The 15,302-nt window shown below is 42.8% G+C and overlaps 1 protein-coding gene across 11 annotated transcripts in view; it reads left to right on the plus strand.

The window, feature by feature from the left end:
* Usp9x (ubiquitin specific peptidase 9 X-linked) overlaps positions 1–15,302 on the plus strand; it is a 132,066-nt gene that overhangs the window by 28,142 nt on the left and 88,622 nt on the right. For 3 of the 11 annotated variants that reach the window (XM_029534227.1, XM_029534224.1, XM_029534233.1), the window contains exons 1-2: positions 7,582–7,751; positions 8,236–8,347. The exons of 2 other annotated variants lie outside the window; for them this stretch is intronic. The gene's annotated coding sequence lies outside the window, so the exon portion shown is untranslated. 6 more of the 11 variants (XM_029534229.1, XM_021187450.1, XM_029534231.1 and 3 more) reach the window with 6 other exon arrangements.

The following is a 15,302-nucleotide window of genomic DNA, read 5'->3' on the forward strand; positions in this document are numbered from 1 at the left end:
ATGTGGGTGCTTGGGAAGTGAATCTGGTCGTCAGTAAGAGCAGCAAGTGTTCTGATGCTGAGCCATTTCTTCAGCCCCAGACTTTTTCTTGTTTTCCGAATGACAAAGCTAGCTAAAAGATCAAGACATCGGTCCTGTAGGATATCATGTTTTGATATGAAAAAGATTAATAGAATCATGTTGGTTTTCTGTGTACAATAAACTTAGGAGGCTTCTATTGTCAATAGGGAAGATCTGCAAAATTCAGAACACTCCAGACAAGTATCTGAGCTATACCCTTGTGAGGAACTGGAGTTACTAAGACATGATAGGGCCAGGAGTAGGTGTAACCTGTGTAATTATGTGATACCCTCTCACACTGGAGAAAGCTGTACTTCTTAGAGCAACACAGAGTTACGCTTTGCTTATAAGAAAAACACAAAAAGATCTAATAATTTTACACTATGGTGATTTGCACAAACTAGACAAACCTTTCACATTTAAGCAGAACCTCCAAAGATCCCCATAATGTAAAGCAAAGGAGTCTCCTAACACTTTAAATGAAGACCATAGACTCACTGGACAAATATTAACTGACTTTTCCTGTTGGGGGGGGTGAGTGAGCTCTGGGATTCAGCCAGCCTTTTCAGGTCTCAATTTTCAAATCTTGAATGCCTAGAGCTATCTAGTCTCTGGTGCTAACTGCACAATAGCCAGATACAGATAAATCTAACATAGAGAGCACAACTGGAAGTGCTCATTCTTTTTTTTTTTTTTTTTTTTTTTTCGAGACAGGGTTTCTCTGTGTAGCCCTGGCTGTCCTGGAACTCACTCTGTAGACCAGGCTGTCCTGGAACTCAGAAATCTGCCTGCCTCTGCCTCCCAAGTGCTGGGATTAAAGGCGTGTGCCGCCAGTGCCTGGCAAGGAAGTGCTCATTCTTAAAGGAAGAAATCACTTATTATTAACGATGGTATGGTGTTAATTAACCAAGGAATCTGCTTTAGAGTATCAACAGTTTGAAAAGCAACGTGTTAGTGAAATAGGTGTTTGTCACCTGTGCTTTTCCGTGGCTTCTTTTCTTTGGTAGTCTGGCCTGCTGCCTTGTGAGTCCTCTGTTTTTGTTCCTACATGTGGACCCTTTTGGGCAACCTGCAGAGCCATGCAGTTTCCCCCCACAGGCTTGGGGCACTGACAGATTGAAAACCAAGGTGAGCTGGTCATGGTGGCCCATACTTTTAATCCCAGCACTCAAGAGGCAGAGGTTGATGGAGCTCTGTAAGTTTGAGACTAGTCTGTCTACATAGTGAAGTTCAGGACAGCTAGGGCTATAGAGAGACCCCCTGTCTCGAAGCCAATAGAAGAGAAAGAAAAAGAAAGAAAGAAAGAAAGAAAGAAAGAAAGAAAGAAAGAAAGAAAGAAAGAAAGAAAGAGAAAAGAAAAGAAAAAAGAAAAGAAAATAAAAGAAAGAAGAAAGAAGGGAGGGAGGGAGGGAAGGAAGGAAGGAAGGAAGGAAGGAAGGAAGGAAGGAAGGAAGGAAGGAAGGAAGGAAGGAAGAAAATCAAGGCGAAAACTATGTCATCTTGTTACATGTGTGTGCATTGTGCTTTTCTTGGCTTTTAAAAGGTTGCTGTAAACAACTCTGTGTTGTGCATTCACTGGAAGAAGCTATCACAAAAATATGCACAAACTGCATAGGCACTGAATTATTTTTCTTATTTCTATGACAAAAGAGTTAGCAAAGCCAACTTAAGGAAAGAAGAGTTTATGTCGGCTCATTGTTGTACTATGTATCTATCATGATGCTTGAGGCAGCTTGAGACATCCACACTCAGGAAGCAGAGAGAAATGGATGCTGGCACCCCAGTCAGTGTCCTGTCGTCCCCCCAAGCCCACCACCTTTCTTTCCTTCCTTGAAAGACAGTTTCCCTCTGTAGCCTTAGCTTTTCTGGAACTCACTCTGTACACCAGGCTGCTCTGGAACTCAGACATTTGCCTGCCTCAGCCTCTGTGCTGGGATTAAAGGTGTGTGCCACCACTGCCAGGCTTGATTCAGAGTTTCTAATGAGATAATGGGGGAAACCCTGGGCTTCGTGAAATCTGACACAATCTAGGAAGCTTTCTGCAAACTTTTCAAAATTAAAATACAAAAGAGAAAAGAGAATATTTACAACAAAAAAGGAATCACCACTAATTACAAGTTGTAAATAGATGAAAAAATGAAAATAGCATAAAATCCAGGAGAGGAAAACACGATTGATTAAAATGGCTTTCTTGTGAATAGTTTAGAAATTTCTGTTTGGTTTCAAAACTTAATATCAAATATATTAAGGCTTTATTATGAAATTTGAGACAACTATCCTATTTCATATATAAACTAAACTCTCAAGACATATTTAATAATCTTTTTTAAAAGATATATTTATTTATTTTATGATGAGTACACTGTAGCTGTCTTCAGACACACCAGAAGAGGGCATCAGATCTCATCACAGATGGTTGTGAGCCACCATGTGGTTGCTGGGATTTAAACTCAGGACCTCTGGAAGAGCAGTCAGTGCTCTTAACCGCTGAGCCATCTCTCCAGTCCCCCATATTTAATAATCTTAAATATTCGTTGACTTATAATAAGCGTAAACTAGCTTAGCCTTGATGCTTTCCTTGTAATGCCTATGATATTCATTGGTGACTGCTGGTTTAGATACTAGGATTAAAGCATTTACTTTAACTCTCTCAAGTAGGCAAGTATAGGACATGTCTCCTTTGTGTGTATATCCCTGAGACACAGAGATGATCCAACACCAGGGTTATTCTTGGTGTTCTTGCTGGACATTATATCCAAGTTCTTGACTACAAATAGGTTAGTTTCAGAGAGGCACCGTCAGAGCAAGATGGACAGATCATTTTTTTTATTTTTGTTTTGTTTTGTTTTGTTTTTGTTTTAAATTATGTGAGTACACAGTTGCTGTCTTCAGACACATCAGAAGAGGGCATGAGATCCCATTACAGATGGTTTTGAGCCACCGTGTAGTTGCTGGGAATTGAACTCAGGACCTCTGGAAGACCTCTCAGTGCCCTTGACCTGAGCCATCTCTTCAGCCCCCAACAGATCATTTCTAATGAGAGATTTTTTTTTATGGGGAGAAACATTTAACCTCTTGCCTACAGAACTTCTTTGAAATTTGTCCTCAAAAAAGCCTACATTTCAGGATGTATGCTAGTAAGCAATGAATATACTTAGCAAATATTTTTTGGGGTTGAGTTGGGGAGGGGATAGAATGCAATGGGAAATTTTATGAGGAAATAGAATATAATAAAGTTCTGTCCTGATGGTAAAGAACCAGGAAGTTAAAAAATAATCACAGTCTTCAACCTGAAAGGACAAGTGTTAGAAAAGAGAAAGCAAGAGAAAGGGCGTGAGAAGGAAGGGCTTGCATACAGTGAGTTTTCATTTCAGTTATCCTGTGGCGTTGGACTTACTTTTCCTGACTCATGAACTGAATATAAGATGTCACAGAGGCCAATCCTGTAGCCATACCCAGCCTGGGAGCCAAATGTACACGTCCTCCTGGGGAGTAGCTTGGACAACTAAGACTTAAAACTAGAGGTGCTGCTAAGAGTAGAATATGTAGATCCCATAGAAAATTACCAATATTTGATTGGAATATTTTCCTCTTTGAATGGGGGTGGGAGAACTCTGAGGATTGACTCCAGAGCCTCACTTGTACTAGGCATTACTGAGGTGCACCCTTAGCCTTTCACCCTTAAAAATACATAGTAAATAGAACATACCTAAAATTTACCATTGTAATTACCTTAACTGTGCTGTACTGTGGCATTAAGTGCATTAACAATATTGTACCATTTTTGTCATCTCCATGGAAATCCCATGTCCCTAAAACCGAAGCTCCCATCCTTACCCCTCCTGCTCCAGCAGCTTCTATCCTACTTTGTCTATTCTTGGTATAGCGGTGAAATCACATGGGAGCTTTTGTGTCCCGCTTATTTTACTCAGTATGTTTCCAAGGTTCATGTATGTTCTAGTGTCTGTCAGAGGCTCATTCCTTTTTAAGGATGAGTAACATTCATTGTACATGTCTTGCACATTTTGTTTATCCATTCATCTACTCAACATTTGGGTGGTTCCTACATTTGGCTATTGTGACTATGAACTTTGGTATACAAGCATTTGTTTGGGTCCCTGCTTTCAGTTCTTTGGGCTTTATCTAGAATTAGAATTAGTAATGTTATGTTTGTTTGTTTTTTTAAGATCTGCCTTATGGCTTTCAGTAGCAGCTCCACCAGCAATGTAGAATTTCAATTTCTCTGCATTTGGGCACTCATTATCTCCTTGCTAGATAGCTTGTTTTTTCTGCAATAGTATTTTTAATGACTACGAAGTGTTATCTCACATGGTTTTGATTTGCATTTCTCTAATGAATGACCATGTTAGGTATTTATTTTTTTCATGTATTTATTGGCCATTCACATATTCGATGAATGTGTGTTTAAATCCTTTGCCTATTTTCATTTTAAAATTTTAATTTTACCTTTTTGAGATAGAGTTTGACTATATAACCCAGGCTGGACTCAAACTGAACATTGTCCTGCCTCTGCCTCTCTGCCTCTCTGCCTCTCTGCCTCTCTGCCTCTCTGCCTCTCTGCCTCTGCCTCTCTGCCTCTGCCTCTCTGCCTCTGCCTCTCTGCCTCCCTCTCTGCCCCTCTGCCTCTGCCTCTGCCATGCTGGGATTACAGACAACTGTAACTGCCTTCTACTCACTTCCCTTTGCTTAGTTTTTACATTTTTAAAATTGTGTGTGTGTGTGTGTGTGTGTGTATGTGTGTGTGTACATGCATTACAAGAGTTCAGAGGACAACTTGAAGGAGCCTATTTACTTCTTCCACCATGTGGGCTCCAAGGATCAAACTCAGGTTGTCAGGCTTCATAGCAAGTACCTTTACCCACTGAGCCATCTCACCAGCCCCTTTTGGTTTGTTTTTGTTTTTGTTTGTTTTGGTTTGTTTTTGGTTTTGCTGGTATTTTGGGCAGAGTTTTTCTGTGTAGTCCTGGATGTCCTAGAAGTCACTCTAGACCCTTTTGCTTACTTCTTTATTGAAGGGTTTTGTTTTGCTGTTGAGTTGAAATTAATATTGTGGATGTTAATTCCTTATTAGATAAATGATTTACAGAAACTTTAAAAAAACCATTCTGTTGGTTGTCTAAAAAGAGTTAGATTGTTATTTTAAATTGACACATAGTAATCATATTTATAGGGTATAATGTGATAGCTTTTTTTTGAGAGGATGAATGGAGGTAGACAGATCTCTAACCTTAGTCTTGTTTAAAAAAATCATGTATTTTTTTATTGTTTTTTAATATTGAATTACCTAGGGTTTTCCCTGAATAAGATTATGTTATTTGCAAGAAAGTTTTAATTGTTCCTTTCTTATCTGGGTATCTTTCATTTCTTTTCCTTCTCTGAGTAGAACCTCAAGTATAATGCTGAATAGAATTGGCTACTGTGGACATTTCTGTTAAGGATGCACTTTAGATATGGCTAAAAGAACTACATGTACTTACCAGTCTTGTTGATCTTAAACTGATGATTTACCTGTTTTGTTTTCCTATCTAAAATCGAGGCTAGAAATACCTATCCGTTTGTTTCCGAGGGTTCTGAGGATTAAATAAAACCCACCGTACCATGTACTTAGCAAATGAAGAGTGTTACATGGTTGGTAGGCTCTCTCTGGAGGCTCCATAAGCAAGGGAAAGCACGCACAGAAATAATTATATAAACAAGATTGCATGTGGTAAGAGTTATATAAGGACTATAAATAATGTGTTTAGGGTAAGCTATTAGTTTTGTGGTGAAAACAGTCTTGTGCTGTATAGAGAAATGGTTTTAAAAAATTACACCGGTAACGTGCTGTCACCTAAATTCTTTGGGATTCCATTTAACATTCCTTTATTAGAAATGATTGTGTTGGGCTAGAGAGATGGCTCAGCAGTTAAGAGCACTGATTGCTCTTCCAGAGGTCCTGAGTTCAATCCCCAGCAACCACATAGTGGCTCACAGCCATTTGTAATGGGATCCAATGCCGCCTTCTGGTGTGTCTGAAGACAGCTACAGTGTACTCACATATATGAAATAAATAGAAAAAATGTTTTTAAAAGAAATGACTGTGTTTATAGCGTAAGTTCAACTATCCTACATGAAATATAATTGACTTCATAGCCTGTTTGCTGTCAACAGGCATTTTTAAGTAAAAATAAAATATCGATCAGTAATTGTATTTATTTTCTCTTCATTTGTGAATTTTAGGTAAATTATAGAATTGTTTCAAACCTACCAGCGTTTGAGATTGCTGTTAAGTTTTTCCTCCGCAGCTTGTAGTACGGATTCTCAATATGCAGAAAATAGTCCCTGACATAGCGGATGGGTTCATAAGTCCCTCCCAGGTTCTCACACTGAATGGTGTTGATGATATGGCAATAGAAGTTCATTTTGCTACATTTAGTATGACCGAGTACCTAAGGAGTCTAGGATTGTATATAATTTTTTCTCTTTACTGTTGTAAGGATTCCGGTGTCCAAAATGTCTTCAGTCCCAGTCACTATGCCTTTAAGACTGACGAAATGCTTTTAGGTACTGATGCTGCAGGATCGTGTGAATGAGCTGCTTAAAGCGCCTCCCTCAAAGTGGAGTGGGAAGCAGCCCCCCGCCCCCCCCCCCCGCTCTGGAGTTCAAGCCACACCTTCCCCCTATCGGCTGGGTGCAGGTGGCCAAACCCTCAAGACCTGGCACCACTGCTCTGTGGCCTGTCCTATCCTCGTGTCACGTGACATAGGTCAGCTGCACAGTCAAGACCCTCAAGAAACGCGGGTGCAAACGCCTAGCACCGGGACCCAGGAATCTCGTCTTTCCGTCAACCCCCACCCCCATCCTCCGACACCATCCCGGAAAAGGGGGAGGCCGGTGACGTCACCATCCGGGCACTGTATGGTGGGGCCATGGTTCACAATGGAACAAAAACAAGCAGCCCTAGTCAAACTAGGCGACGCGGCTGTAGCTTGCGTGTTTAACCCTCTCCTGTCCACATCCCTGCCATTCCCGACAGTCAGTCCCCAGGCCGCTTGCCAGACCTCTCCCTTCCCCCACCCCCCCCTCCTCTTCGGAGTGGTCGGGGTCCTTCGTCTGCTCTTGGATCGGTCCCCTAGCTGAGGGGTATGTAAGGGTCTCTGGCTCCCTCGCATGACCCCCTGGAGGGGCCGTCCGGAAGCGACGGTATGCTCTTTCCTAGCATTGTCTTCCCCTCCCCCACCCAGTTCGCGGTGTTCCAGGCGTCCGCGGCCTCGCCTGGGCCCCCTAGTGGCTCCCAGCGCTCTTCCTCTCGTTCCCTCACCAGCCAGAGGTGGCGGGGGAGAGGAGCAGCTGGCCCCGAGCGGGGTGGGCGGGGGAGGGGCCGGGCCGAGCGCTGAGGGGCGGGGCTCGGAGGGGGAGGACCCTGATGGGGGCGGAGAAGCTCTGAGCCCTGGGCGGCGCTGAGACGAGTGGGAGTCTGCGCCGCCGCCGCTGCTGTTGCTGCCGCCGCCACCGCCGCCGCCGTCGCCGCCGCCTCAGACTCCGCCACCGCCACTGCCACTGGCCGTGCGGGTTTTCTTTCTTTTTCTTTTTGTCTTGTCTTGATTTGTTGGGTCCGCCATATTGACGAGGCTGTGGTACCCAAGGCTGCGGAAGCTAGACTCCGCCACCGGCGGAGCCGCAAGCTCTCGGTAAACGGCCTATCGGGGCCCTCCTCCCTGTCCCTGCGAACCCCCTCCCTGCCCGCACCGGCTCCCAGGCCTCGCGGGAGCCGGCCGCCGCCGCCTCGCCCTCCAGGGAGGCGGCCGCCTTTACCGCCCCAGGGCTTGGGGTGGGTGACGGGAGTGAGGAGAGGAGCCTTAGCTAAGCGAGCAGGCCCGGAGTGGGGGGACAGAGGCGGCGACTAGGGGAAGGTGAAACTGCCGCTGCAGGAGGAGGAGCAGGAGGAGGTGACGCAGGAGAAACGCACCGCCCGGAGCTTGTCTGAGCTCAGCGCCCCAGCCTGAGGGGGAGAAGGGGGAAGAGGGCTGCGGCGGCCGAGAGGGAGGCGGCGGCCGTGCTCACCGCTGCAGCCCCAGGGCGGCCAGGGTGAGGGCCCGACCCCTGGTCGGTACGCGTCGAGTGCCGCGAGCCCGCCCGCCATCCGCAGCCTCTGATATTTTTGTCCCTCGCCAGCCCCCGGCTTGGGATGCTCCCAGGTTAGGCCCGGTCCTGGGATCGAGCTTTTGCATCTCGTCTCCCGCCTCCGCGTGTCCCGCTTCGTAGGAGACTCCCGGGGTTGTGTTTGGTGAGTACGGAGCCCTGCGGCGCCCGAGCCGCTCGCCTCGCCTGGCCGGGGCCTAAGGCTGGCCGGAGGGCTGGGGAGGACGGCGCGAGGGGGTGTGTGTGTGCGTAAGCGCTCCCTCCCCTAGGGAGCCGCTGCCTGCCGGGGTGGGGGGATCTCCCCAAGCCCGGGCCGTCTCGGACGCGCGCGAGCCTCCGTGGTGCGCGCGGCCGGCGGCCCGAGAGCGTGTGTCCGTGCGTGTGAGTGAGCGTGGCGCTGTGTGTGCGTGTGTGTTTTGGACTGGCAGGGAAAATGGCTGACGGCTCCGGCCCTCCCCCGTCCTCCCCCTTCCCGGCCTGAGTGGAGTGGAGAGGAGGAGGAGGAGGAGGAGGATGGAGACTCCGGCGCGCCGTGCCGCCCCTCCACCCGTGAGGGAGGTCGGCCGGGAGCGCGCGCGGGCGGGCGCGCCGGGGCGGGGGCGGGGACGGGGACGGTTCGCGCGCCCCTTAACCCGGCCGCGGACGCCCTCGGCCTGTTCCACTTGACACCGAACGCCATTACTGAGGTGGAGTGATTTGGAGCTGGAGCGCTAGGCCCTGGCGATGCCTGGCTATCGCGGACGAGTTGGCCGCCTCGCCGCCCTCCCGCGATAACCCGCAGTCGCTCGGCGGCCCCGTGCCCTGGGAAGGCCGAGCCGGTTATCGCTCCCCCACACCTCCCTCGCCCTGCTCGGGCTGCTCGCGGCCAAAGGCCCGGAAGGATGTTTGGATGCCGAAATCGCCTCCAAGCGAGAGTAGACCGACCACCTTTGTATTTTTAGCTGTTCCTGAACAAGGAGAGCAAAACGAAGACGAAGAAAGGAAATACTAGTATGTGCAAATTTGTGACTACTAAAACCTTGAGATGCTGGTGATCCGAGGCTGCAGGCTTGATAAATGGCTTGTTTTTCATTCATTGTGAAATATTAAGTTAAACAGGTGCGAAGCTGGGGGTTTTGTTACTGTTTGCATTTCTTCTGTAATGATAAGATTTTCAGATACGACGTGCTTAAATTATTATTTTGAAAGTTGTGTAGTTAACACCGTTAATTGAATTTTCACAGCCACAGTTTACAGGTGTGTGTAATTGCCAGAGAGGGTCGTTGATCGTAAATGAAGGAATTGTGGGGTTTTGGTAATATTTTTATGTTTCTCTTGGTAGGAGAGGCTTTCGAAGTAATTTTTTTAACCTTAAAACCCACCAGCCTTTCATCTCTTTTCTTTGTATAATTTGACTTACGAAGAATTATTTTGGGTGTACTTACATGGGAACTCTGCAGCCAGTAATAAAAAAGCTCATTAGCTTCATTTATTATAAGGATTGGTTAGCCATGACAAGGTTTGACACTTGAGCTTAATTAAAAATAGAGACTACAAACTCTTTAGATCCTTCTAGTCTACTGAATCATCAGGCTGCCATTTTGGCTTCAGCAAAATGTCTTCCAATTCTTAGAAGATTTAGGTATTAAATATACAGAGATAGCAACATTTATTTTTGCAATTTTTAAACTTACTTGCTTTGTCATACTTGTGACTTTAACCCTTTATACTTTATTGTTCCGGTGTTTGGGTAGAATGAAAGCCGGAAGTATTTGGAATTTAATGTTTCAAGGGTGAAAATAAGAAAAAGTATGTTTTGAAAACTCGGTCTTTTAAGGTATATGAATGTCTTCATGCTTTTTCTTACCCCCCCTCCAATCTCCTCTACAGAAATACGCTGTTATCTTAATGTTCTGCTGTTTCTTCCTTTTGTTTGCTGCTGACCTTGGTAGAATCTAAGGGACTTTCTGGAAGGGTTAAGGACCAGAACAGCATGGACAAGAATCTTTTTTTTTCTTTTTCTGAAAGTAACTTTGAAGAGATTTCCTCCTTAAATTATGGACCATTTCATAGGGATCCCTTCATTTCCTGCCTATCAGTGGAATGCTCCATCCAGTAGGATTTACTTTGGTTCTTTTGTCTTTTAGCATCTTGAAATACATTTCCTGATAATCTCTAGAAAAGTAATTTAGTGGTGGCTTTTCAAATTATTTTTTGACATAATTTTAATAAAGCTACTTACAGATGTTTGTCATATGCCAGTCATTTAGTTATTGATGAGTTAGACACATGAAAACATTCTATTCATTTATTTTTTTTCTTTTTTCTTTTTTTTTTTTTTTGAGACAGGGTTTCTCTGTATAGTTCTGGTTGTCCTGGAACTCACTTTGTAGACCAGGCTGGCCTCGAACTCAAAATCCGCCTGCCTCTGCCTCCTGAGTCCTGGGATTAAAGGCATGCAGGGCTGGAGAGATGGCTCAGCCGTTAAAGGCTAGGCTCACAACCAAAAATATTTTTTTCTATTTAATGGACCAATTTTTAAAGTTTTTATATTTCTAGAATTTTATTATTGGAGCCAGTCTTTGTTTAAAGCAGGTGAGAAAATTATTTGAAATATATAGTGGTGTCTGGGGCTGGAAAAACGGCTCAGTAGTTACGAGTACATACTGTTCTTGCAGAGAATCCAAGTTGGAGTTCTAATGTCCACATCAGGCAGCCCACAGACTGTAACTCCAGTTCCAGGGGATCTGACACCCCTCTGACCTACACACACGACCACTAATTTAAAATTAACCCACATGGGCTGGAGAACTGATGGCTCAGTGGTTAAGAGCACAGACTGGTCTTCCAGAGGTTCTTAGTTCAATTCCTAGCAACCACATGTTGGCTCACAAACATCGGTAATAGGATCTGATGCCCTCTTCTGGTATATCAGAAGACATTGACATTAAATAATTTTTTTTTTAAAAACACACATACATATGTATATATATGGATTAGTCTTTGATCCCCTATGAAGTGAAATATTTTGTGGTTGTTGAACTACTTGAACTTTATTTTAAAAACACACAATACTTTTATTTTGCATATTATGTTTCTTTTCTTGCTGATAAGTTTTCTGAATCTTGAAATTGAAAAACAAGTTTCCCTTTCATTGTTTTAGGATCTGCATCTTTGAGAACCGGGTTATTTGTTGCTGTCTTGTGTTTTTACAAGTGTTTGGGAGGGATTTACTTCATACTCTGGATGTTAGTTAGACTCACTTGTGAGAGGTTTTGTTGTTTATCTGATATTGGACTGAATAAAAGCAATATTTTAAGAGTACTATGAATGATTATGATACTGTATCAGAGTTAAAACTGGAGCTGTTGCATATTATTATAGAACTTTTATAGATAAATATGAAAATGGAGCTTTTTCTAACTGCTTTCCATTTTCAGCATAATTAGCACTTATTTAGTATTAGTTACACTGTTAATCACTTAAAAATTCTCATTTATTACATTATATAGGTATTATTGTTATTATACCAGTGAAGGGCCTGCCATCTGTCATACTTAGCTAGTGGTACTTTAAATGCCATATTAGAGAAATGATACTAACTACTATTTTAAAAGAAAGTTAGAGCCTTTAGTTTGTTGACTGTAACAGAGTAGCTTTAGATTAGTTTTATTTTTGAGATTATCAAAATCGATACTTGAAAATTAGCTTGATTGGCCATGGAAAATAGAACAAATAGGTGTCTTCCATACCTCTACTAACATGTTCAGGGTAATAGGTTATTAGTTAGTGACTTTATGACTAAAATAATACTAGGCAACTTTTACATTCCTGAAATAGGTTTCTTAGGAATTCATATTATCTCAACATACAGTGAAATTGTAATTCCAGTTTGAGAACTCAGAATTTCATTTAATTTAAAATTTTACTTTCAGTAAAAAAAATTAAGACTTAGGGTTTCTTTCAGCATTTTTGTAGTGTTGGTTGATAATTATGGAATGAAAACAGCCACAACAGATGTTGGGTTTATGTGCCTTGTTTCCTTAGGACCTCATGATTGCTAGGGCAGTTAAGTGCTACCACCAAGTTACATTTCTTATCTCTATGATCATTCTTTTTTTTAAAAAGATTTATTTACTTTATATATATGAATACACTATCACTCTCTTCAGACACACCAGAAGAGGGCATCAGATCCCATCATAGATAGTTGTGAATGGTTGTGAGCCACCATGTGGTTGCTGGGATTTGAACTCAGGACCTCTGGAAGAGCAGTCAGTGCTCTTTTCCTCTGAGTCATCTCTCCAGCCCATCTATAATAATTCTTAACGTGATATAAGAATTCTCAAATATTTTTAGTGAATTTTAGAAAATGGAATTTTAGTGGTTTTTAAAGTTCTTTTGTATTATTTATGTTTCTGTGTTTTGGGACAGGAGCTCACAAACCTAGGCTGGATACAAACTGGCTGTATAGCCAAAAGTGACTTTAAACCAATCTTCTGCCTCTGCCTTCCAAGTGCTGGGATTGCAGGTATTTGCTGGTACATCATCTGGGTCCGAATTTTCTTATGTAGGAAAAAAAAAAAAAGACTATGACATTTTCTGACATGTTACTGGTGCTAAAATGACTAGTATATTTTTAGGGAAAATATAATTGGAAAGTATTGTATTGTAAACATGACATATTTACCTAAAATTATACTTGATCTTTGCCAAAAGGCTGAGAAATGATTAAAATTTCTATTTCAAGCACACCTATGCTGAGTCCTCTACCCATCATAGGTACATATATACCTTACATGTGTATTCAGCAAATGGCTTTTGGTTGTTTGGTGTTTTCAGACTGGTTCCCTATGAAGCACAGATTGGCCTCAGCCTCCTAAGTACATGAGAGTATAGACCTGCCATGCCACACTGAGAAGTTTCCAATTTTATTCTGGGTGATTGCCCAAACAGTTGTTTCTCTGTCTCAACTGCGTGTCAGAATCATTTGTGGAACATTTTCAAAGTATGTTTGTCTTGGTCTTATTCTGTAGATTACAGGTAAAGTTTGAAGCAGAAACTGAGCATTTAAAGGAAAAAAAGGAGGAGGGCAAAGTAAAATGTACTTGGAGTATAAGCTTAATGATTAGAGTTCTGTCTTGGCAACCCAGGACAAGAAAGTTATTTTGCAGTTCATTTTAGGGAAAAGGGAGGATTTGCAGTCCTGTGCATTTTGTGTTTTGTTAGCAATATACTTGAACCTAATTTTGTCAATCAAAAATTTCTGACTTGAACTCAAATATAGGGAGAAGTTCAGCATTTAGATTGATTAGGTATATGAGACGGTGATTGCACAGGTATGACTCAAATATATTATTTCACACATTCATGAGTTTTGGGAACCTTCTTAATTAAGGTGTCTGGCCCCAGAGTTAATGTTTTTAATGTGTTTTAATGCATTGGCTATTTTTATCTATCACAGATAATTATTTGGTATTTGCTGTGTCCTAGGAAAATACTATTGTATAAAAGGAGAGGTGCCAGATTAGTTATCTCTAAAGTCCCTCCTAGGCTCTCATTGGCATCATTTTTATGTGTGTCATAGAAACTGATTTAGGTAGATATAAGCAGTAGACCTTTAAACCAATGGGATTGTCTTATTTTCAGTTTCTTTAAAATAACATAGTCTGAATTTATTTTCTCTAGTGAAGGATGTATCAAGGATAGTGTAAATGAGGTTTTGGGTTTTTTTGAGACAGGGTCTCACCATGCGTGTAACCTTGGTTGGTCTGGAACTTGATAGATAGACCAGGCTAGCCTTAAACTCCATAGATCCCACTTGCCTCTGCCTCCCAGTGCTAGGATACCAGTCTGTTATACCCAGCTGGAAATGAATTCTTTGAGCATTCTTTCCATATGGGCTTTAGGAATTGAGTCTCTACTCTCCTACATTGTGTGCCTTTGTATTATTCATTTTGTTTAGTTGCTTTGGTTGTTGTCTTCCCACAGATCTGCTCATACCTGTCAGCTTTTGGGAGACTGAGGCAGGAACATTGCTTGTGAATTGAGGTGATGGACAGTGCAGGGAGATTCTGTCTCAAAATTGTGTGTGGTGTGTATGTGCTTTTAGGGTCTTTTGGGTTGGTGGATTCTGTCTACACAAACTCACTTCTAAGTCACTCATTGATTAGCTCTCAGAAAATGCCTGGCACATGTATACTTTAATACCTATTTGGTAAACATAGTCATTTCTCTGTATTTGGTTTCATTTATTTATGAGGGAGGGAGTTCTTGTAGAAATCAAGAGGACAACTTGAAAGGACTCCTTTTCTCACCTTTCACCATCTGGGTCCCTGGAATGAAACTCAAGATACACCTTTCTTTGTCCACTGAGCCATTTTACCAGCCCTCAACAAGATTTTTAGAAAATACTTTTGCTGCAGATAGTTCCATGATTACTTTTTCAGGGGACTTGGATTCAGTTCCTATCACCTACATGGTGATTCACAATCTTCCATAACTCTAGTTTCAGAGAATCCAACGCTGCCTTCTGATCTCTCAGCATCAAGCATGTACATGGTGATCATGCATGTAGGCAAAAAAGGAACTTCACATTAATCAATAACTAAAGAGCATTTGCTATTTTGATATTTCCCTTCACTAGTTAGAGGAGTCCTGACTTGTTCGAGCGGGGGGGGGGGGAGGAGAGAGAAAATGAATGAATGAATGAATCAATTAATCACGTGGTTAGCCTGGAGCTTGCTGTGTAGACCAGGCTGGCCTGGAACTCAGACTTGGGTCACCCCACTCCATCCATCTATCTTATGTGGGTGTTAAATGCACACATGGATTCTGTTCCCTCAAGGCCAAAAGAAAACATTGGATCTCTTGGAACAAGGTGGCTTGCTAGAAACCAAACCTAGGTCCTCTGCAAGAGCAAGTACTCTTAACTGCTGAGCCTTGATAGTTCCTTTACGATGAATTCTGCAATGAATCTAGTCTTTTATTTTTTGTTTTTCAAGACAAAGGAGTTTCTCTGTGTAACAATCCTGGTTGTCATAAAACTTGCTTTGTAGACCAGGCTGGCCTCAGACTCTGAGATCTGCCTGCCTCTGCTTTCCCAGTACTGGGCTTAAAGG

Source organism: Mus pahari, chromosome X, assembly GCF_900095145.1.
Source record: "Mus pahari chromosome X, PAHARI_EIJ_v1.1, whole genome shotgun sequence".
In the NCBI taxonomy this organism is placed as follows: domain Eukaryota; kingdom Metazoa; phylum Chordata; class Mammalia; order Rodentia; family Muridae; genus Mus; species Mus pahari.